Consider the following 23,938-nt stretch of genomic DNA (forward strand, 5'->3'; position numbering starts at 1 on the left):
GAGGGAAAACGCCGCTCACATTTTCCTGTGCATTCTTTACACAAAATAAAAACGATTCAATAACCCAAAACAACTGAGGTCATATTTGAAGGAAGGGACTGCCCTTTGCATCTAGGATGGGTCTTTCTTCTAAGGTGGCCATGGATGGTGTGAAATTAAAAAAAAAAAAATGCAGTTTAATTTTAAAGGGTTTTTAAGACCCTCCATAATGTCTCTGCAGTGCACCAATAGGAAAAATACGGACACTTTCGTTTTCTCGAATGGTCAAAAACACAAACAGATAATTCAGGGAAGAAATTAAGTTGCTAATAAATATATAAAACCAAGTTCACTGATGATCAAAGATGTATGTAAAAGCAAAACTAACTGAAACTCATATCCTGTAAACAAATTTGTAAATATTGAAAAGGATAATTAATGGTGGCATAAGAATGATAAATCAGGCATTCTTCTCTGCTGATGGGAAGACAGAAGATCAACCCTTCTGACAAAAATTTGGTAATACGAATCAATAACTTCCAAAGTTCCATACCCTGTGGGTAGTAATTGAAATTCTATTAAACACATCAAAGGGAAATAACCAGATATACGAGTATGTAGATATAGATATAAAAATTCTTATTATAATAAAATTTATAATAGCAAGAAATTGTAGTCTACATCTCTATTAAGGACATTGATAAATAAATTACGGCTTATCAATATGATGGAATAGTACAGTCACTTAAATTATATTTTCAAAATGTTTAATGGCATGGGGAAGCATGGGGGGCAAAACTTTGCACATAGAATGTTCCAAATCAAGTAAACAGAGATATACATCAAAGAAGGTTAAAATGAAATATATTAAAATACTAACAGCAGTTACCTCTGGATGGTAGGGTTGTAAGTAAATTTATGCTTTACTGTATTTCCAAACTTTTAATTATGTGTCCAGCTTACCACCGTGTGATACCAGAGCTCTAGCTAAGGGCAAGCTGACTAATGCACGGACACTTAGCTATCAACTCCAATGCGCTGCTTGATGGGAAGGATGCATGTTACTCACGATCCCATTCCTTCAGGGGTACAACACACGCAGAGATGAACAATCTGAAAAAAAATAAATAAATCAAGGCAATATAGGATTATGATCGGCACAAAGCCTTCCACATACAGGCATACCTCAGAGATATCATGGGTTCAGTTCCAGACCATGGCAATGCCCAAATGCCACAACAAAGCTAGTCAAAGGAGTTTTTTGGTTTTCCAAAGCAGGTAAAAGTTATGTTTGCCCAGTATCTACAGCAATCCATTAAGTGTGCAATAGCATCACCTATAAAAAATAACGGGCATGCCTTAATTAAAACATACTTGATTGCTAAAAAATGCTAACCGTTATCTGAGCCTTCGGCAAGTCATAACGACCGATCACAGATCACCATAACGAATATAATAGTAATGAAAAAGTTTAAACTATTGTGAGAATTACCAAAATGTGACACAGAGACAGAGAGTGAGCAAATGCTGTTGGGAAAATGACTAGGGTTGCTACAAACTTTCAATTCGTAAAAAAAATGCGATACCTGGGAAGTGCCATAAAGCTGAAGCCCAATGAAACAAGGTATGCCTGTAGTAGGTACTCAATAAACTAGTTACGTTCACTTTAGTAACAGATGAACAGAACCAGACGTAAATGCTACTGTAATCAGATGGACAAGAATCCTGTGGCCTAGAGGACAGAAGAACACACTATCAGGGAAGGGTCCATGGAAGGCCTGGTCCTTGCACTGGAGCTTAAATGAGAGGCTAACTGGGTGCAGGTGTGGAGGGTGGGGGACAGGAGAGCCTGAGGTAGGTACAGGCATTCCTCCTGGGCATCCCAGAGACATGGTTCATGGCCTTACTGGCCTGGCAGTTTCTACATACTTCAAGCTATGTTAGAAGCTGCCTAAACGTTGATCCTTTTCCTAAAGCAGCAAGAAACAAATGGGGGCGCAGGATTGTTGGATCACCAGCAAGTGGCAATTGCTGTCCAAGCTGGTCGATGGCCTCTGCATGTCCGTCCCTTGGTCATGGTGGAATCTGAGTGCGGCTGGTGGTGGATCTTGAGGAAGCAGTCTTACTCCTCATCTGCACCACACTCCACAGTGTAGCCAACTCTTCCGATCTAGAGTCTCCCCCTTAATCTCCCACTGTCCTATGGAGCATGCTCAGTTTCCAGCTAAGGAGCCGGAGGCTCACTGAAGTGATCGGATATGCTCAAGACAGAACCGGCTCGGGATAAAACCCAGACTCCAGTTCGGACTAGCCCTTTTCCCCTACACTACAGGACTCAGTGGTGATCCATTCCTGGAGAGATACTCTCCCTCAGCAAGTGCTGACCATCTCCTCCCCTTTGCGAAACCCTTCTGACGCTCGTCAGCATCTCCCCCCATGTCTTGGAGTCCTTGTATACATCAGCATTTGGGACGCCAAAAGGCAACACAACTACAACATAAAATACGGCGGTTGAAGATTTCCACAAGGAGTGATCAGAATGTATTCTATTCTGTGCTTGTGTGTTGTGGTCATATATAAATGCTTCCATCAGATTCCCATAGAAATCTGTCAGCCAGGAAAGCTGAGGACGGTTGCTAAAGAGGGTTGCTGCATAACCGGGTGGGCTTGTCTGGACACTAAATTCAGCCCTGAGCTTCCTGGTCATCGAGGGAAAATGAACAAAGTAATGATAAAGCAAGGACTTTCTATTAGAAAATAACTCTCCCACCACCCAAAATAAACACACACACACACACACACACACACACACACACACATTCTAAGACAACTGGGAGCCAAAATAGAATTGGCCTCTCATATCCCCATCCTTGTGGAGTTACAAGGCAAGAAGTGGTCAGGAGGCAAGGTATGTCTTTTAGTAGGGGGCTTACCTGGGTTAGTAAAACGTAGGAATCTATCCCACGCATAGTCACAAAAACTCATATGGCTGTCCAAGAAGTCAAAAATACTCATTTAAGTTGAAAAACTTGAAGGCAGTAGAAGAGAGATTTGCCCCAAATATCTTTGGAAAACTATGGTCTAGAATAATCCACACTAGCATGCTGGAGGTATTCATCAAATGCTGCCCAACAAAATTTTTAAAAAAACCCACATTATCCATTTTCATATATAGAAAACCTGTGCATTTCATATTAACATTCAAATGACTCAGTTGCTAGAATGCCAAATAAAAGTTTAATTTCTGAGCCAGTTAAAAGTTCTGGCTTCCTAATCTGGTTTACTCTGTTAATCTATTTACTACACCTTTTTTCAGAGATGGTGAGTGAGTGCCCACCTCCTTCCTAGGTCTGTCTTTTCAAATCCAGGATGAACAGGATCCTAATAAATAAAAGGACTTGTTAGTAGAGTTGGATTTTGGGGTTTCGAGGGGTTTTTGTGGGTTAAAAAAAAATCCAGAGGTTCTCTTTTCCTCACTCTATTTAAGCCTGGAGAAAAAGAAATTAAAAAAGCATCCTTGGTAAGGTTACTTTCACAAAGCCAGTGGGAACCACAAAACCTCCCCCAAGGCTAAATCCTTCCTCAGGGCCGGTTGCTGCGAAAGTCCAGAACTAAGGGGTTCTTTCCTCTGGCCCTTAGAAATAGCCATAATTAGGGCTTATGATACATTAGGTTATGATACATTGGTATCATATATAGCAACAGTCAGCAAACTGTCCAGTGAAGCATTCCTAGCTGCAACACAGACCATATGCCTTGCAAAGCCAACACTGGTCCTTTCCAGAAAATGTTGGCCACCCCCTCCAAGCATCTCACCTTGATTCTCAGAACTGCCCACAGAGAAACAGCCTCCTGATTTGATGGTCACATGGACTTCACAAAGAATGAGGGTTTGAGATTCCTCCTGGAATACTACCTGCAAAGAATACCAATTCACTGGGGTGAATGAAGGGACAGGAGGAAGGGACTGGAGAGAGGAGGGTTAGAAAGGTGACCCCAAAAGAAGAAAATGAGTCCAAAGGAGGGACCCTGCCACTAGCACTGCACAGGACGCCCCGCAACCCCACCTGCTGCCCCTCCTGTTGTCCCCTGCTCCGCGTACCCACTAAGGTCCTTGGCGCACACAGTGGGGGATGGGAGCCAGCTGGCACCAGTCCCTGGGAGGCAGCTGCCTGCACCTTCTCCCACCTCTGTGGGCAGCGATATCACTTTGGTAGGTTGATATCGGCCATGATTATTTAGACCACAAAAATAGGCAGAAGCCACAAATCAGAGCTCTGCACCCCCCCAAACTGATTGGTAAGCATCTCCAGCACAGCCCCGGCACAACCACCCGGAAGTGGAGGACGTGGTGTCCCTCCCTCCCAGCGGAAGGAGCGTTGGCTGCTGTCGGCTCCCCAGCTACATCTCTCTCCCTCAGACAACTGCCTGGAGCTGAAGGGAACTGCCACACCCCAGGTCTGCTTCCTTCCCTGGGGCACCCTCACTGCTGGTTCCTGCCTGGTGAACAGGCCAGACCCATCCGGGCTCAGAGGGGCTCCACGCCAAAGTTCCCCCTTGGGTTCAGCTGAGGCCTTGGCTGCGACAGCCTCGGAGAGACAGAGAGGGACAGAGATACATACAGACAGAGTGATCCAGGGGCCCAAATGCTCCCCACCAACGTCTTCATCTTCTCCTGTCTTGTCTGTGTTGCTGACGGTTCTTTCTAGAGGTTTTTTTTCTCAAAAAACCTGGGCACCCAGGTAAGGCTTGTTTTGTTTTATCCTGACCAGCAAGACAGCTCTAGTATTTTTCAGCCACCTTCCAGTCCCCGTTTTTAGAGGTGTGAAATGTGACCCCCATCTCCTTTCCGTTCCTTTGTAATTAATGTTTCCCTCTTTGTACTGAGGAGGGAAAGAGGTTCTCTTTACACGTGCCTTTCAAGAATTTTATCTGGACGGGCTTAGGTATGTGGCTTTCAGTGCTAGTGACCCCCAACCCCCCCGGTGTTGTTTGTAAACGTTAGACCCCGGCCTTTCCCACTCAGGGCAGTTATCTTCTATCATTTGTCTAATTATTCCCTCTCCTTCAGCTATTTCTTTTTCTCCTCCTGGAACTTCGGGGATTGATATCTTAGGTCTGCTGACATTAGCTACCTTCTCTCTTATTGTGCCTGCATGATTTCCATCTCTTTGTATTCTTGTTCTATGTTTGGGATTTTTTTTATAAAGTATTTTTAATATATTATTATTTTTAATGTTTATTTACTCATTTTCGAGAGAGAGAGCAGGGGAGGGGCAGAGAGAGAGGGAGAGAGAGAATCCCAAGCAGGCTCCACGCTGTCAACAAAGAACCTGATGCAGTGCTTGAACTCATGAACCATTTGAGATCATGACTGAAATCAAGAGTCGGACGCTCAAACGGCACCCAGGCGCCCCTGTTTGGGATATATTTGCACTTGATCTTCTAAGTCTATATTCTGCCTTCATTCATTCAATGAGTATTTTAGTCAAAAATATGATTTAGTTCCCGGAAGTCCTTTTTTGGGAGTGTGTTTGAAGGTCCTTGTTACTTCTGCACAGGCTGTCAGTGTTATTTCCTTGAGGAGCTGTTCGGTAGGTTCTTCTTCCCCCTCTCTCTGCCTGCTGAGCCCTCTTACATGCACAGGTTTCTTTTATCTGTCCTTTGAAGCTCAGGGCCAGCTTCTAGGGGTTCCTTAAGTGGCAGCAGTCCTGGGAGTAGCTGCATATAGGGAGTCAGTTCCGATCAAGGCACCAGGAAGAAAGAAGGATCTCAGCTCTGCTGTCTTCCCAGGTTCAGCTTCTCCTCAACACTTCTGGGACCAGGGAGGTTCGCCCATGAATGTTGATGGAGCCCAGGACCCATCACACTTAGAGCCTCATCTCTGTGCTCTCCGTCTGTTGGCTCAGAGGGGAGCTCAAAGCTCAAAGCTGTCCAGCTGCCACTCCCTTCCCCGGGTCTGTTTGTCCTCACTCCTCCACCGCCATCATTCCCAGTGGTTGCCTCAAGAAGAGAAGTACCAGATTGGAGTTGGAAGTCAAGGGCAGCCAATGTACCATCTTATAAAAATCTCCATCCCACCCTCAGCCTCTTCACATAAATGAAGGACAAACTTGATCTGCGGTCTCTGGCAGATGCCCAATCTGCTTAGAAGACCATTAAACTCTTTGTTCTCCACTGGTTTCTTTGGGGGAAGCCCTTCAAAGTTATGCGCAATAATTTGATTTTTTTTTTTTAATAATTGGATTTACTTTAAAGCTGTGATCACTGGGAAAATAACTGGGCAAAAAAGATAGAGTCCAAAATGCACGTGCGTGTGTGTGTGTGTGTGTGTGTGCGCGCGCGTGTGTTCTCCCACATCCGCAGATCCACAATACACCAAGAAAAAAAAGTTTGCACGCGCAACACCAAATTGTTTTCTGTAGATGATGAATCTATGAATAATTTTTACTGTCTTCTTTTTTTCTTATCCAGATTGTCCAATATTTCTGGTTTATGGAAGACAAAAGAATTATTCTCTTCAATCGTTCATTCAGCAAAACACGTTATATAATGTTGGCTGATGCTCACGAGCACTTTTCCGAGAGTGTGAGGACAGTAGCGAAAGCCCTTGGCCTCTCCATCTCCATGTCTGTACAACGAGGGCCCATCTCGAGGACTCGATGCTTTCAGTGGACTCACCAGGCTGTTAGCAACCGGTGAGGGCAAAGGAAAACCATAGACAGAAGCTTCTCGCCCACAGTCACTCAGGACAGCCCCACCTAGGATAGACTCACGTGGAATGGGGTTCAGAGGCAAAGCTCAACCACCCCAGCTTCCTCTAGTCTCTCTAGATGTCTATTACTGGCCCCAGTGGACTGGACAGTCTCCCAGAGCAGAACCATTTCCAGTTTACTGCTGAATCTCCAGCACCATGGACATGGTCTGGCACTTAGTGGCCACTCAGTAAACATAGGTTGAATGAATGAATGAATGAATGATCGCATGACCTCTCACCTCACTTGATACTATAGGACAGGTTAGTAGATGGCATTGCTTGCTTTGAGGCTCTCTTTGAACTTGCAATCCCACCAAAGTGAGGAACAAAAAGTTGAGATGTATAGAAAGATTTCAGCTCAACAAAGGGGGCTCAAACTTCTCATTTGTTAGGAAAATTTCAGTTCCTGTTGGTTCATACAGGAGGCTTCTTTCAGAGAGCTGAGTTCCCTGGCAAGGGGCATGACCTAGAAGGGGCTGACTATCTCCTGGGAAGGTTGCTATAGAAGGGGCCACGCTGGCTATAAAGAGAGACCAGATGTCTAAGTTTCCTTCTAATTCAAACTCTATGGCAAATGCAATTCCTGCTTGGGAGATATTATGCAAATTTGTCTTTTTCTCCCAAAAATATTCTTCAACCCTGAAGTCATTCCTCTGCTTATTAACACTCTCCTTTGAGGCAGTCAAATATGATTCAAGGGAACAGTTGGGTGTGCCCTTGAAGCAACCAGGGGAATGAGAGTCACCTCTTAAGAAAGCCTCCTTTGGGCACCCTGGACTGGTCTGGAATCCAAGAAGGGGAGTCCGATGGAACTGTCCCTGGTCTGCTCCACAGGTATCTGCCAGGCCTCACCCCCAGGAAGACATGGTGTAGAACGGGTGACTATTTTTTTTTTAATTTTTTTTTAACGCTTATTTATTTTTGAGACAGAGAGGATGAACGGGGGAGGGTCAGAGAGAGGGAGACACAGAATCCAAAGCGGGCTCCAGGCTCCGAGCTGTCAGCACAAAGCCTGACGCGGGGCTCGAACTCACGGATCGCGAGATCATGACCTGAGCCGAAGTCGGACGCTCAACCGACTGAGCCACGCAGGCGCCCCGAACAGGTGACATTTTAAATACGCACCAACTGATACTGCGTGGGCACCGGCCACTCCAAACCGATGTGGCACTGGAGACACAGAGTGGGGTATGCAAGCAGCCCGTATTCGGTTGCTGGGTCCTGGGGAGGTCCTGGATGGGGGCTGGGCAGTCAGTGCAGCAGCAGGGAGGCACTTAGGAGCCTAAGAGTAGCAGCTCTGCAATAACGGGCACAGAAGTCTCTGAATGGTCTACGAACCAGAATGGCCATACCCAGTGCATACCAGCTAGACACCGGCCCTGCTCTGAAACCACTTCTGAGCAGGGTGACCCTCTAGCAGAGGCTGCAGCCCTGTGCCTCCAAGCCGCATTTTATGGAGTTCTTTTATTAGTCTCTCATGGAACCCATAGCCACATCATAAAATTAAACACCCCACTCTGTACACCAAGTCCACTGACTTCTTGAGCCCCGATTAGCACTGGGCTTTTCCCTCCGGGTGTTGTGTTACAGTAACATTATAACTGTCAGAAAAGGAACCTTTGCTGGGAGCGGTCAAATCCTTCAGACCACCTCGGCCGCGGCCGCGGCCACAGTGTGTCACCCTTTTTCTGAAGTCCCTTTGCCAGCTTCCTGTCAGCCTCTCTCTGCATCTTTCATCCCTACCCCCCCTCCGTCTCTCCCTCTGGGTCCCTTCCCCTTCCCAAGGCCCTCCAGTGCTATAGAGCCCGGGGTGCTCAGATGCTTGCCTGGAGACGCCCGTCAGGGTAGCCCCAACTCACCCCTGAGGATAAATTTAGCGGGTGGGTGACATCCCAGATGGAGAGGTTATCTTTAGCCTGGCGGAGGTAAGGAGTCAGTCTGGGCCATGCGGGACCCAGCAGAGGGAGCGGGGAAGGAGGAAAGGAAACGCATACTAGACAGTCTACAATATAGCCGGGCTCAAGTGTATTCAGGTGGTAGAGAACTCAGGGTGATGGCGTGCTTCCTGAAACATGAGGCTGTTCCGGGAACACCCTGGAATAATGGCCTGTTTCATTCCGTCCATGAACGAGGAACAATTTTAATAGCAGAAAATATGGCTACATTACGGGCAGGCAGTATAAAACCACAAGCACACATGTTCTTTAAAAAAAAAAAAAAAAAGCAACACACTCAGCAAGATCGGTGGTTTTCAAGCTTTCCCATTCATATGTTTACTACTTGTTCATTAGTTTGGTTGCCTGCAGGTGCTAAAGGTTTAAGAGTTAAGAAGAATGTACGGAAAAAAAATTTACGTGGAAAACTTGCATTACCTGAATTAGGGAAAAGGCCACTGCCATTCGGTTTTCAAGGTAGGACATGTCAGTTCGCCTCAGGAGTACCAAGGCATCAGCTTAGAAAGAAGCGGGATGCCTTCTTCTGAACTGTTCAAGAAAGATTCTAGACTCTTCCTTAGGGAGGTCCAAATAATGTTCCTCGTTATCATCCCAATATAAGAAATCCTTCCTTTTCATTCACGAAAATTTTTCCTGCTGTCATTTATACCCATAACCTCTAGTTTGGCCTTCTTTGGTGAACAGTTGATCAGAATCGTAGTGACTGTGAGGGGAAACCAAGGTCTCAGTTCGAACCTGAGCTGGAATTCCGACATGTCTGGGCTTGTCTGACACAACTGCAGAGAGGCCCAGGGGCCACCTGGGAGCTTGTTCTGTGGGAAAGGTGACCTGAGAGACGGTGGTTAACCGGAACATAGTCCTCTCCACTGGAGGGGAAGAGCAATTAATTCTGAGTATCCCTTGGCCAAACATGCAGTGGACTCCCATCTGAGCCTTACAAGAGCAGCAGGACCATACAGAAAAGCTGAGAAGACCATCGTGTTAGAGTTTTGGGAGAATTCAGAGAGCAGGTAGTGGAGCTTTGGGACTGCACTACCAGACTTCACACAGAGGGAAGGGAGACAGGCAAGAAACCTTCTTCCTCTTTCCCCAGAGCTTTGACTCCAGAATGCCTAGGGGTGCCCGAGTGTAACTTGAGTGGCCGGCAGGAACAGGTCCTAGGGGCTCCTACGACAACTCAGAGGGGTTGTGCAGGGGGCTGGAAATGCTTTGCCGTGGGCACCCATAGGGTACAGTGCCACCAAGAAGACATCCGTCCTCAGACAGTGTGACCCGGAAGCACCCAGCTTACTGTGCCATGTACTTAAATAATTAAGTCACGTTTTGTCCTTTTCTTTTTTAGATCAAATGATGCCAGTTTGGTCAACCAGGCTGTTGTGGGCACCCTTTATTTTAACATTATATGAGTGCATATAATTTAACGTTATATGAGTGCATTCAAGAAATGGGGGGTTGGGAAAGCCTCTGATCTCACAGATGCCCTGCTTATGCCTTGATAGATTTCCTCCGTATTCAGCTAGAAGTTACTTTATTCATCTCTGTGACTCTCCCTCCTAGCAGTATACAGCAGAGTAACCAACAAATGACAGGACATTTATCAATACTTTAAGGGGAGTCTACCCAATAAATACTTTGCTGATCTCCATCGGGTCTACTTATGATCCCCCTAGAGCACAGTGGTACTTGCTAAAATGGCCTAACATTTCCTACCCATATCCAATCTGTGGCCAACCACATCTCCTTGGATCCTTTCTCCACTACCCTTGGACCAGACCTGCCTTTTCCAAGATAGCATTTGAGGTATCCAGATTTTATTATTACACCATTATTGCTATGCATCATCATAATGTACAAGACAAGTTCTCCAGTTCTCAAGGTCAGTGAACCCTAAAACCTCTTTTCCAGATCACCAACAACCCTAACACCATCACCATCGCCTGCAAAGGCATTGAGGGTGTTCACAACAACCTTATTGGTTCCTCATAGAAAATACAAAAATATTGTATAATACATGGCATCTCGGGGAAAAGAAACTCTGAATGATGGCTGCCTCTGGGCTGGGCGATGATGAGCTAAGGAGCCTGCTTGGACCCTGGGGAATCATTTTAATATGTAAATCATGTGCACGTTTCCCATTTCCAATTAAAATGCTTTTAAAGCAAGTTCTAAACAAACAGAAATACAACGAAGAATAAGACACAGTCCCGACCCTCTGAGCAGTGACGCTGACAGGTGTCCACAGTTGACACCATACCCTTTGGAGTCAAATGTCCACACCGTGTCATTGGCCCTATGGAAAGCTGAACTGAAATCAAGAAGGATTATGCAATGATCCGCCTGGCTCTGGGCCCTCACAGTTCTTTCCTCATAGCTGGGGTGACAAGACTTCCTGCTATGCCCAGTCCCCGGGACTAATCCTGTTCCTAGGCTGGAGAGATTTTAAGGGACTTCGGGCTTAGGTGACGGACTCTGCCTTTGTATTCTCTAGGCCGAGGGTGGTCCAGACCTTCTCTGGTGGGGACACCCGTCGTCTCCATTTTTAGTTTGCTTGATCGTGAAATCTATCAAGGTGTAAGCAGGGCATCCGTGAGATCAGAGGCTTTCCCAACCCCCCATTTCTTGACCAAATGCAGTTACTAAGAACCTCTTATGTGCAGGATATTCAACCAGGCCTGAGGCGAAGTGAGTAAAGAGGGGAAGGAATAGACCAGCGCCCTCCAGAAGTTCACAGTCCAGTAATAAAGACGGATGGAGTCCAGAGCTGAGAGCTTTACTGCACATAGGCAAGTGTGACAGAAGAGAGAGGGAAAGATTGCTTTCGGTGACTAGCACGCTGGAGCTGGTGGGGTTTCAGTTAGCAGTAGATGGAGACCGCCGGATCCAGGCTGAGGCCTGGGAAGGTGATCCCATTTCACACAATATAAAGGCTCTGCACTTCCTTGGGGAGAACACAAAATGGAAGGTGAAAGGAGTCGCATCCTAGGAGCCTTTCTGTGGAAACTGCCTTCCTCTCATTATCGCGTCTGTCTGGTGAACACCTAGGCTTCAAGTTCCATCCCTAATAACACCCCTGCCCCCAGAAAGCCCACTTGGGTTCCCCCAGGCAGGATTACTTGTCCCGGCTGCTGCACTCACCAGGCTCGCTGTCCGTTCCAGAAAGTCAGGGAAATTTAGAGGTTGTGCACAGGCTGTGGTGGTGCCATGCTGCCAGGGTTCAAATCCTGGCTCAGCCATGGACTTCATGAGTCATTTTAAGCAAGTTGCTTACCCTCTCTGGGCCCCAGCTTCACCTTCTGTCAAATGGTGTAATAATGGCACCTCCCTCCCAAAGTCACCATGAGGATGGCGTAAGTTAGTGCTCCCAGAGCATCAGAACAGGGCCTGCCTTGGTGTCTGCTCTGGGCTACTTAGAGCCCCAGGCTGCAGTGACCCTTCACTGGACTGTCCTCGGGACCTCCAGGACCTGAGGTCCAGCGTCACGGCTCTTAATCTAGAAATCTCTAATGAACCCTGCCGGCTTGGAGGGGTCCAGTAAAGCAGCTATGCAATTACTATCTTCTGAAAGGAGGAACAATGCAGGGCCATGAAAGGGGGGGGAAATGAGTCAAGTCCAAATGCAAACACAAAGCAACACCCACGAAGTGATGGGGAAGGAACTTGCAAGGGTCAATGTAGGGGCTGAGAATTTGCCAGCCTTAGGAAGAGAAATACTCCCGTCAGCCCGTTCCCTCTCGCAACAGGGCACCAAGCCTTAGGGAGTGAAGGATTCTGCCCTTTCCCTCCAGGCTACGCGCGCCGCGCCGCTCCCTCCCCCGCGGGCGTTCCCCCTCCCGCCCCCCTCCGTCCCGCCCCGCCCCGCCCCCGCCTGGCCGCGGCCCTGACCTCCGCTCCCACGCGGGCCCGCAGCCGACGGGCTGGCGGGCGGGGCAGGAAGGGGGAGACGCGGCTCCCGGCACCCGAGATCCTTAACTGCAGCTTCCAAAGCCCTGGCTGATCCTAATCAGTGTGGGAAAGGAGCGCGGGCCGGCCCGCCTGCCGCAGACGCCGCCTCTTTTCGTAAACTTTATCGCCGCGCACAGCCGCTGATAAAGCACCGTAAATAAGCAGGCGGCCGGAGTGTGCCGGGGCCGGGGCTGCCGGCGCACGCCCGCCTCGGCCCTGTGGCTCCCGGGGGAGATGAATCACGCGCAGAGTTGGAAGGAGTTCCGAGTTTTCCTCCTCTGCAGATCAGCGGCCATAAATAACCACGCATTCCTTCCCTGCCCAGAAACCCCCTCACCTTTTGTTTTATGGATTCAATAAAAAAGCCCAGGAGTTTTCCTTCTGGCTGCCGGGCCACCCTCCCCATCTCCGGGGAGGTGAGTGTGCTGGCCTGAGTTACCCTCCCGCCTCTGGTTCAGCTCCTTGGGCCTGGGCTGGGCCTGTACCTTCGTCTCCTTTATTTCAAATCCCCTTTGGCTCCTGCACAACCCAGAGGGGCTGGAGCAGGGCAGGGAGGGGCGACCTGCCGCCTCTAGGGGGTAGGTGATGAGAACCTGTTCCCCCGAAACTCACCTTGGACTTGTGTGCATGGTGAACTCGCGGAGGCCAAGTCATAGCAGGAGCCCTGGCCTCCGTGCTTGGCCCGCACCCCAGGATTTAAGGCAGAGAGAGTGCAATACCCTGGCTGCAAAGGACCCGAGGGACCCCCACCACTTACACTATAGCGTATTCCAAAGTGGAAGTGTCTTAGATGCTATTTGGCAGATCTCATGATCTGTATTCTTAAGTTCTTGAAATTTTGACTCGAGGGGGCCCCCCAATTTGACCTGTGGCACAATTTGGAGACTGAAGTTGGAGGAAGACTGCAGGAACAGGGATGAATAGAGAAAGAGGGATGTGTAGAGTGTCCAGCTCACCAGCTCGGTCACAAGACCCTGGGCCCTTGCCGGGCTCTGCTACCACCTGGCTCAGGGCCCTCCTGCAGCCACTGACCCTGTGTGGGCCTCAGGTTCCCCATCTGTCCCCTGAGTGGATAGTACAAAAAGGATCCTCCAGGGGCGCCTGGGTGGTTCAGTCAGTTGAGCATCCGACTCTTGGTTTCAGCTCAGGTCATGATCTGAGGGTTCCTGAGTTTGAGCCCCACGTGGGGCTCTGTGCTGACAGCTCAGAGCCCGATTGGGCTTCTCTCTTTCCCTCTCTCTCTGCCCCTCCCCTACTCGCACGCACACCGGGGCGCTCTTTCTCCCTCAAAATAAGTAAACTTTATAAAAATAAAAAAAGCGGGCGCCTTGGTGGCTCAGTCAGTTGAGCGTCCGACTTCGGCTCAGATCATGATCTCACAGCTTGTGGGTTCGAGCCCCGCATAGGGCTCTGTGCCAACAGCTCAGAGCCTGGAGCCTGCTTCAGATTCTGGGTCTCCCTCTCTCTCTACCCCTCCTCCGCTCATGCTGTGTCTCTCTCTGTCTCAAAAATAAATAAACATTAAAAAAAATTTTTTTTAAGATTTAAAAAAAATAAATAAAGGGATCCTCCAGCTTTCCTACTGTATAGGAAATAACATCCTGCTTATAAATCACTACATTTCTGAGGTGCCTTCTCACAGGCCCCTCTGAGAAACACTGTTTTGTCTCCTTGGAAGAAACCAGGGCATGGCCAGCTTCTGAAACTGACTTCTCGTTGGTGAGGTTAACATTGAACTTTACCCCTCATGGAAGTCACAGAGGTCCAGAGTCCCTCAGGCCAGAAGGGAGTCCACCTGTGAAGCAAAAAGCCATTTAAAAACAAAATCCTGCACACCCTAACAGCATTAGCTCGGTGCTTCTTGGGGCCCTCAGTGTAAGGGGCTCAATGACTGTGGTTCTGCTTCAGGTGGGAGGGAGGCACTGGTTGGCTCGGAACATCTAATCTGGCAAAGACAACGTTTTCCCCCAGAAAAAATAGAGCCTGGGAGGAAAGGGGCCTCTGATGGCAGATCTAGAGACAGTAATCCCTGATGGCAGTCCTAAGGAGGTTGCCTGGTGTTAGTCTCCCTCAGAGTATGTGTGGGTGCGGAACCACCCCTCCAGCCACCACGGCTGAGAGGAGCTCACTCACCAAACAGAAACGGACAAAGGCCCGCTTCTTCCAGAACCCATTTCTGACACTACGACATGTCCCAAGGGAACGTGTGGCCCCAGACAGACTTCATATCCTGATCTCTGGACAGAAAGCCACTCAGTCTTGTTTCCCTCATTTGCATGATGTCAAAAAAAAAAAAAAATGAGTCACACTGAATTGTCATTTGTTAAGAAATTTTGGCAAGAGCTTCCCTACTGAGATTGGAGCTGATTTCTCAAAAAGGAATGCACAGGAACTCGAACCCTGATTTGTTATGTGAATGTGATCAATGTTTTAGGCCTCAGTTTTTCCATCTGTGAATCCTGACGTGTTTTAGGGTTTCTTTCCACTCTAACCTACTGGGACTCTACCGTAGTCAGGACTATCACAAGTAGAAAGAAGATTTTAAACTTTCCAGGACAGAGATGAGTTAGGGAAACTTATCTAACGTGACTCTTCCACAATTGTTCTTGCTTTCGATTTTGTCTGCTGTTGTGGAGGTCAGCAACCAAGGCCAAAAGGGAGGGAAATCAAAAAGATCCGGTTCCATGTCAAGATTGGGCTATTCTGCCAATTAGTATACAATAAAAGTGGCTCTGAACCTTTCACAACCACAGAACTTGGTAGAATTTGATGAAAATCACATGCTCCTCTCCCCTTCCCCCAAATGCACATACAAATACATACTTGTCTTTGCAGCTCATGTCAGGGGTCCACAGACCCCGGAAGCCCCATCCACAGACCCTGTTAGGAAATATTAAATAATTCATATTTAATAAATTATTGATCCTCTGTTTCTGTATCTGTAAAAAGGAAATACCATTCACCCCCAACCAGTGTCCTGAAAACAGAGGAGGATAAATAGAGCTGTGCTATTAAAACCTATGGGTTCTCCACCTAGTAACCATGTAATATTGATGCAATCCTATTACCATCATGTGCCATCGTCATTCTCTCTTCTGCTTCATGGGATGTAAATTTCCGTGCAAGACAGCAGCAGTCCTGTCTTGTGAAATTCCCGAAGCAAACCCTTCTGGTAAGCCAGCACTATAAGTCTTCATACTTGCTTGTTAGAGACGTAACGGGTCCCCGTGGAGACCAAAGAGAAGGCTAGAGGTAGCGCTGCGGGGTAATAACCGCCGAGGTAGGAATGTCCCAAATGATCCCCTTGTGGCTTTAAAAGTCAATGTAACTTTCCAAAGAGTCTTCCTTTCTCTCAGAATATGTTGTAACATTAGAGAAATGAACTCACAGAAACAAAACCAAGGTTTAGGGGAAAAGCTCTTGATGAAGTTATCAGTCATCTATCAAATAGAGTCAGTCCGTTTGGTCCAAGGAACCAAACCTCAATTTCCATATCAGCCATATAATGAAGGAATTAGATTAGGTTCTGTGGCTCTTCCTCTTTCTGGGTCTGCATATTCTTTGAGAATGGGATGTAAGCTGTGGCTCCCGGCAGAAAATATACACACGATGGACACCTACTCTCACGCGCTTTGACTTACAATTTCGGGGCCTTGCAGAGCCCTGGCGGCCCGATTATGGAACACGAGATTCCTACCAGCTACACTCCCCCTCCCTCAGGCCTCTTCTGCCTCAGCTGTTGAAGGCTCTTGGGATCCACTGCTAAGTCCATCTGTGGCTTCGGGGCCAAGTCCTTGACCATTTCTCAGAGCCTCTGCAAACAGAGGAAGGAGCAAAGTTCTCTTCTGGTGGCTGCTGTGAAAATAGCCGTGCTTTAAACGCTCGGCGTGGGGTCTGTTTAGGAAGCAAAGCTCCGACAGCAGTCTCGCAGGCAAGAGCATAAAACTCATAAGTCAACATGTTTTGTTTTGTTTCTTTCTTGGAAATGAGGAACGACGAGGGCTGGGGGACGAGCGCAGGATGAAGTGGAGGGTGTGGTCAGAACATGCAGACAGCACAGGGCTTGCAGAAGGGGTGCTAAGGATCTGGAGGAAGCCTGGATGAGCGGTGATCTTCCCTGGGTGGGAAGTTCTGCAGCTTCTAAACAGACAGAGGGGCTCCTCCTACAGCACCTATGGCCTTCCTTACTGTGGTTCAGAAATAGTCCCTGCCCCTCCCTGGGGTAAGATGATATTTCTCCTCCTCACTGACATCACCCTTGGTCACAGGGCTTGCCCTGGCTGGTGAAATGAGCAGAAGTGACAGCCATCACTTCCAGGCAGAAGATTCAAGAGCCACCTTGAGGTGTCCCACATGCTCTTCTCCCTCTGCCACAAGACTGGCCCTATTCCAAATCCACCACCCCATCAGCCTGGTCCCAGAGTGAAGGTGACCCGGAGCGGACCCGCTGTGAGCCTGTCAGAAACCGCAGGAAGTGCGAGAAAAAAGCACCTATAGTGGGTTGAATGGTAGCCCCCCAAAAGATATGTCTATATCCTAACGCCCCAAACCTATGAATGTGACCTGATTTGGAAAAAGGGTCTTTGCAGATGCAGTTAAATAAGGATCTTTAGATAACGTCACCCTGCTTTGCCCACATGAGCTCTACAACCAATGACAAGCGCCCTCATCAAGATGAGGAGAAGCCAGAGGCAGAAATTGAATGATGCAGCCATAAACCAAAGAACGCCGGGAGTTACCAGAAGCTGAAAGAAGCAAGGGAGGGTCCTCCCCTAGAGCTCTTGGAAGGGAGGCTGAGACCCTGCTGACATCATGACTCCAGAATCGTGGCCTCCAGAATTGTAAGAAGATAAATTTCTGTTGTTTCAAGCCACCCCGTTTGTAGTCATTTGTTACAGCCACCGTAGAAAACGAATGCCCCACCTTGGCAAAATATCTTTTCTTCCTGAGTCCCTCCCTCTAATGTAATTCACAACGGCAAGAACTACAAACCAGTATACTAATGGATTAGGAAGAAAGCTTCTCTTTCTCTCTATCCAGTCCCTAGGGCAGGGCCTCGATTACGTTTGAAGGGGAGAATGCCAGCTCACAAAACCCGACTGGTTCACTTCCTCTCCAGAGGGGACACCCGCAGTGAGAGAGGTTGAATCCTTGATTATGGGCTGTACACAAACTGATGCTCAAAATAAACAGCCCCTGGAATCAAAGCTCAGGGGACGGGGCAGAGAATTTTAGAGTCTCAAGGGTGGAGAGAGATCACATCCGACATCTTCAGATAGAAGTTTTAGCGGTACTTTAGAGAGTTTAAAGGACTTTTGCACCCTTGTTTATTCTTTGGCTTTGTTGGCGACACTGAGGCCCGGGGAGGGGTGCAGCCCGCCCAGGGTCACGAATGAATTAGGGGCTGATGCCTGCTTCACCATTCAGCACAGAAAGGTGTTTCCTTCTCCACAAAAGTCTGGCTGTCGGCCTCAGTGCTTCCCACCAGGAACAGGGCTCTTACCACCTAACTGGTCTGGAGGGCGTAGGTCTCTCATAAGGTTTCACCTCGCCTAGTCTGGGGCTTCACTCCATATCATTTAAGCATCTTAAAATGCATGTTCATCCCACACTGAGCGCTGTTTTTATCTTGAAACATTTCCATAACTCTTTTAGAATTTTTGCTTTTGAAAGTAATTGCTTATAACTAACTTGTTTGGTTTTATTTTCTTAAAAAAATTTTTTTAATGTTAATTTATTTTAGAGAGAGAGGGAGCAGGGGAGGGGCAGAGAGAGAGAATCTGAAGTAGGTTCCAGGTTCTGAGCTGTCATCACAAAGCCCACCGTGGGACCTGAACTCACAAGCCATGAGATCATGACCTGAGCTGAAGTTGGACGCTTAACCGACAGAGCCACCCAGACATCCCTAACTTGTTTGATTTTAGATGTTCTACAATGGTCTCAGCAATCCTCATTCAGACTCAGGAAAATCTAACCATAGATTGTTTTCAAATGCAACGAAATGTTGATGGATGCTGAATTTCATGATTAATCAGATTGAAATCATGCTTCCTTTTGTACAGATTTAATTCAATCAATGCCAATATCACAGATAATGCAGATATTGGTTATCCCCATTTTATGCTTTCAAGCGGAAGGACCACTCTCCCGAGGATACCCAACTATGAACGAAAGAAGCCAAGAGGACTGCAGCCCAGTCACCCAGACTCCAAGAAGAGCCCCCCTTTCTGTTGAGCACAGCAGAGTTTCTGTTCAAAAGATTCACAGCCTCTCAAAGAATGACTAATATGTCAACAAGGCACAGAAGTCAGCTTGAAAGCACTCCCACTGGTCAAATCTGGGGCAGTTTATTTCTCAAAATAAATAATGGTAGTAATACATTGTAATTATTGAGGAAAATAGGAATCCCTAAGTCCATGCGAACACAAAAAAATAGAGAGGAAAGAAAGTTTTTCCTGACAGTAAAATACCAAATAATAGATGAAGAAATGATGGAATTTTAAAAATCACTATTTAGCAACCATCTTAGCAATAATTAATTCATCCAAGAGATACCAGTGGATGTTGAAACCTGGGCGGTGGGGGAGGAGTTGAATAAGAAATGGGAAATTTGCATAGTTTCAGAGTACCACTACACAAAATTCTCATTCGTGACAAAGAGAGAGTAATTTTTTTTTTTTTATCTTAGAGAGAGAGAGAGAACAGGGGAGGAGCAGAGGCTGAGGGAAAGAGAGAGAATCTTAAGCGGGTTCCACACCCAGTGCAGAGCCCAACGTGGGGCTGGATCCCACGACCCTGGGATCATGATCTGTGCAGAAATCACGAGTCAGACGCTCAACCAACTGAGCCACTCACGCACCCCAAGAGAGACTAATTTTATAATGAAAAATCAGGGGGAAATATCAGACAAATGCAAATGGAGGGACACCTCTACAAAATAATCAGAATGTGACATTCAGAAGTATCAAAGTTGTAAAAGTCAAGGAAAGACTGAGGAGGCACTGAGTGAAAGAAGTGGGAGACAGGACAACGAAATACAACAGGTGATCCTGAACTGGGTTTCTGTTGTAGGGACCATGATCTGTCAAAACCTGAACAGCACCTGAAGCTGGATGGTAGGAAGGCATCAGTGTTAATTTCCTTATTTTGATGATTGCATTCCAGTTATGTAGGAGAATTTCCTTGTTTGTAGGAATTGTACATTACAGTATTCAGGCTCAGGAAAGTTCTTTGTTTCATTTTTGCCATCTTTGTGTAAGTATGAAATTATTTCAAAATAAAAAACTTTAAAAAAAATAAAAATAAAAAAATAAAAATAAAAAACTTTAAAGAAGAAATGTAGACACAAACAAGTCAAAGTAGTGAATGTTAAGCATATTTTTGTCACTGTTTCCAAGAAATAGGCTGCCTCCCTCAAGGACAGGGCAGTAACCTGTCAGCTGAGGCAGACTGGTGCAGCGCTAAAAAGACATGCGCTCAATGAATGTCTGAAAACGAGTCCTGTATCTTCGCTGGTTTAAACTGATGATTCCTGAATGTCATTCACCATCAACCTTTAGTTAGCAGTGGCTCTTCCATTTGACCTTTAAATCTGACCCATTCAATGAAAAAAAGTTCTGAAAAACAAAACACTAAAGGGTATTGACATGGTTCCCACGTAAAATGAACACTTCAATAAATGTTTTTTAAGAAACCAGAATCTAATTTTGTAACACGAATGCTGATTTTCAAGGGTGGGGGGGGGGCGGGGGCGCCAGAAATGAATGTGCTATCATCACAGTGTAAGAGGAACAAAGGCAACACCGACTTACCACCGCACAGAACAATGCACCTTCCTGTGCTGGATTCTCCTGTGCGTTCTACTGCCATTACTCCTGAGTGACGAATTTCCAAAGAAACATTTTACAGTGTGTATGTCGTCTTGTCTGCCGACGATTGGCTTGCCCGCCCGCCCTCCCTCCTTTCCTTCCTTCCTTCCTTCCTTCCTTCCTTCCTTCCTTCCTTCCTTCCTCAGTGCATTCCTTAATGCACTCAGCATTGTCTGGGTCAGTCGGAAAGTCTATTTTTCTTGCAGACTTTAGGAAATCTACAACACCTAGTGAACCTATAATTAAGCTTAATATAACCTGGAGAAGGCAGAAGAGGAAGAAAATGAAGGCTGTGAATAAGTGGCAGCGTGTAGTTAGCACATACCCATTTCCTTTGCGGAAAGGTGACGAAAGCCTGCAAACATTTAGAGTGCCCTCTGTGTGCTGGGTCTAACTCAGATCTCTAGCTGTTTCAGCTTTTCTTTTTTTGAAGAAATGATACTCCTGGGGACTGTTCGGAATATTGCCAGGGAGTCCCCTAGGAAGCCGCGCAGACCCTCCTTTCTCTCCAAGTGGAATAGGCTGTCCCTGACTCACAACCCTGCTGTGATCCAAAAGTTCTTTTTTAAATTATTATTTAGAGCGTGGAAATATTGTGAATTATGGTTGGGTTTCCAGTTTAGCTGCAAAAGCCCCCCATAACTAGTGCATAAAGTAACCAATACGCATACATACAAGCACTCCAACGTCATCGTTAGAACCTCTAAGGTGGCATTTTCGGTAACGGTCCGAGTCTAGTGTTCATAGTTCTGACACTACCTTGATGAAAATGATACATGTTGACAGATGGCTCCTTCACTTGGAATTCTGATGTGAACAAGAATGTGGTGAGGGCTCACAGTAGGCCATTCTCTCACTCTCCCCGACAGGCATAGATCCCCCTCCCAAAGCCTACACTGAGTTTTATTATGCTCTCATCATTGTCTTTTTATTCCACTGCACACACCTCTTGTTTGTTCTCTCTCTCTCTCTCCCCCTCCCCCCACCCCGGCATAATCCGTTTCACTGAGCCCAGAAAATCCGACATTTGGGCAGAAAATAAGGACTGAAAGGAAACTGAAGAAAGTAGATATCGCTTGTTTTTAAGATTTTATTTTTAAGTCATCTCTACACCCAACATGGGGCTCGAACTTACAATCCCAAGGTCAAGAGTTCCATGCTCTACTGACAGAGCCAGTCAGGTGGCCCTGAAGAAAGTAGGTATCATTGATCATCTCACCACTAAATACATTTTTCATTTAGAATGCTTCAACTGAGGGGCGCCTGGGTGGCGCAGTCGGTTAAGCGTCCGACTTCAGCCAGGTCACGATCTCGCGGTCCGGGAGTTCGAGCCCCGTGTCAGGCTCTGGGCTGATGGCTCAGAGCCTGGAGCCTGTTTCTGATTCTGTGTCTCCCTCTCTCTCTGCCCCTCCCCCATTCATGCTCTGTCTCTCTCTGTCTTAAAAATAAAATAAACGTTGGAAGAAAAAAAAAATTAAAAAAAAAAAAAAAAAGAATGCTTCAACTGATACTTGGTGAAACAAAATATCTTTAGAATATTCTATTTATCATGATAATAAAGAAAAGGAAAAGGAGGAGGGAGACCTAAATAGCTATATTGGGATCAACTCACTGCTGTAACCACACTTGGCTATAAATTTACTAGATGTGACATGATTTAAGTTTCAAAAAATAAGACCATCACCAGGATGATCTCATCGAAAGTACAAATGTCCTTGAAATTCTTATTCTGTGATGGGGAGGGGGAAAAAAAGGAGCAAATCCGTCTGGTATTCTCCCTACGTGTTCTTCTCCAAGACAAAGTTTCTAAAATAATCTCAGACGTGGTGTAACATTTGCCAGACAGCTGTTCTAGAGAAGCCAAGACAATAATCCTTGGGTCTATCATAGTCTTTTGTACTTTTTCTCCCTTCAGTGAAATCTGTGTCCAAGCCAATTTATAGACGCATGTTCTGCAAGTTCAAAAATCATCTCTAAGGAGACTTGATGTGACTTAAGGCCTTTTATGCTATTCTACTGACCTGGTTAAGAAAACAGTTTCTTGACTCATTGGCAAAGCGATTGACCACAACTCTGTTTTCTAGAAGACAGATGTCTGTGAAGATGAAGCTTCCACTGACATTCACCAGCTCCAAGATGCACCTGGTCTGAACGGTCCTCTCTCCATCCCTAAGACTGCTCCCATCCAGAGTAGATGAAACCCTAGGACAGAAAGTTACAGACCTGTTGATCTTAGAGTTAGCAGAAAACTCTAGAAGTCATATGGCCTGGCATCCTCCCTTCGAATCTTTTGGTTACCCCTATTGTCCAATAGATATAAAATTTTCTAGAACACTAAATTCTTTCTACCAATAAACGTGTTCAGAATCCTGTGACTATTTTAATACATCTGGCTTTATCTTTCCTTCAGATTAATGTCTTGAAAGAACTTTAGAAGAAAAAGGGTTTGTGTGTTTCCATAGACCTAGATATAAAACCTTGAGGTCAGCCAGTTCTCTTCAAAACGCCAGTTTTCTGACGCTAGTGCTCCTTAAATCTTCATCATCTGTCAAGGAACAAAGAGGACTGTTAGTAGAAGGGGAGACAGAGAAGCACACAATATGGGCATGGGGACTGGAGAGCAGACGCTGATCTCAGACAGAAGCAATAAGAGAGAGAAGTGTTCCCAGCTCTCTTTGAGGCCCCAACAGATTGTTGCAGGAAGCAGATTTCTGGCCTTGGAGAAATTGTTTTCTCTTGTCACTAAGCTTTCTCCAGCTCTACCAAGAAAAAGGTTAGTGTATACATTTCCAAGGGCCGCCACGAAAACATACCACAGACCAGGCGGCTTAAACAACAGAAATTAATTTTCTCACACTTCGGGGGGCTAGAAGTCCAAGATCAAGGCGTTCACAGGGATGGTTTCTCCTGAGGCTTTCTTCTTGGCTTGCAGACATCTGCCTTCTTGCTGTGTCCTCGCATAGTTTTTCCTTTGTTCCTGGGTATCCCTCATGCCTCTTTCTATGTCCAGCTTTCCTCATCTGCTAAGGACACCAGCCAGATTGGATTAAGACCCAGCTTAAAAGCCTCATTTTAACTTAACCATCTCTTCAAAGGCCTGGTCTTCGTATACAGTCAGTCACATTCTGAGGCCACGTTGAAGGGACATAATTCAGCCCATAACAGAGAGAGTACTTTTCAAGTTAGGATGCTAAAATCCAAATAATTAGTAAATGTCAGTGTTTTTAAAATAAGCGAAAAAAAATTAAAAAAATAAATAAATAAAAGGAAAAAAGGGGCGCCTGGGTGGCGCAGTCGGTTAAGCGTCCGACTTCAGCCAGGTCATGATCTCGCGGTCCGTGAGTTCGAGCCCCGCGTCGGGCTCTGGGCCGATGGCTCGGAGCCTGGAGCCTGTTTCCGATTCTGTGTCTCCCTCTCTCTCTGCCCCTCCCCCGTTC

At 46.6% G+C, this 23,938-nt stretch overlaps 2 long non-coding RNA genes across 3 annotated transcripts; both read right to left on the bottom strand.

The window, feature by feature from the left end:
• Positions 1–697: 697 nt before the first annotated feature.
• On the bottom strand, positions 698–12,458 carry LOC115523457. The gene is made up of 3 exons (XR_003971745.1): positions 11,827–12,458; positions 3,796–3,895; positions 698–1,092 (listed from the first exon to the last, which is right to left on the bottom strand). It is a non-coding gene; the product is annotated as an uncharacterized LOC115523457 (long non-coding RNA).
• A 1,679-nt stretch (positions 12,459–14,137) lies between these two features.
• LOC115523459 lies at positions 14,138–20,527 on the bottom strand. 2 transcript variants are annotated; one of them, XR_003971748.2, is made up of 3 exons: positions 20,445–20,527; positions 15,457–15,513; positions 14,138–14,428 (listed from the first exon to the last, which is right to left on the bottom strand). It is a non-coding gene; the product is annotated as an uncharacterized LOC115523459 (long non-coding RNA). The 2 variants fall into 2 exon arrangements; XR_004344059.1 differs by lacking the exon at positions 20,445–20,527 and adding an exon at positions 15,702–16,573.
• Between the last annotated feature and the right edge of the window lie 3,411 nt (positions 20,528–23,938).

Source organism: Lynx canadensis, chromosome C2 (genome assembly GCF_007474595.2).
Source record: "Lynx canadensis isolate LIC74 chromosome C2, mLynCan4.pri.v2, whole genome shotgun sequence".
NCBI classification, from domain to species: domain Eukaryota; kingdom Metazoa; phylum Chordata; class Mammalia; order Carnivora; family Felidae; genus Lynx; species Lynx canadensis.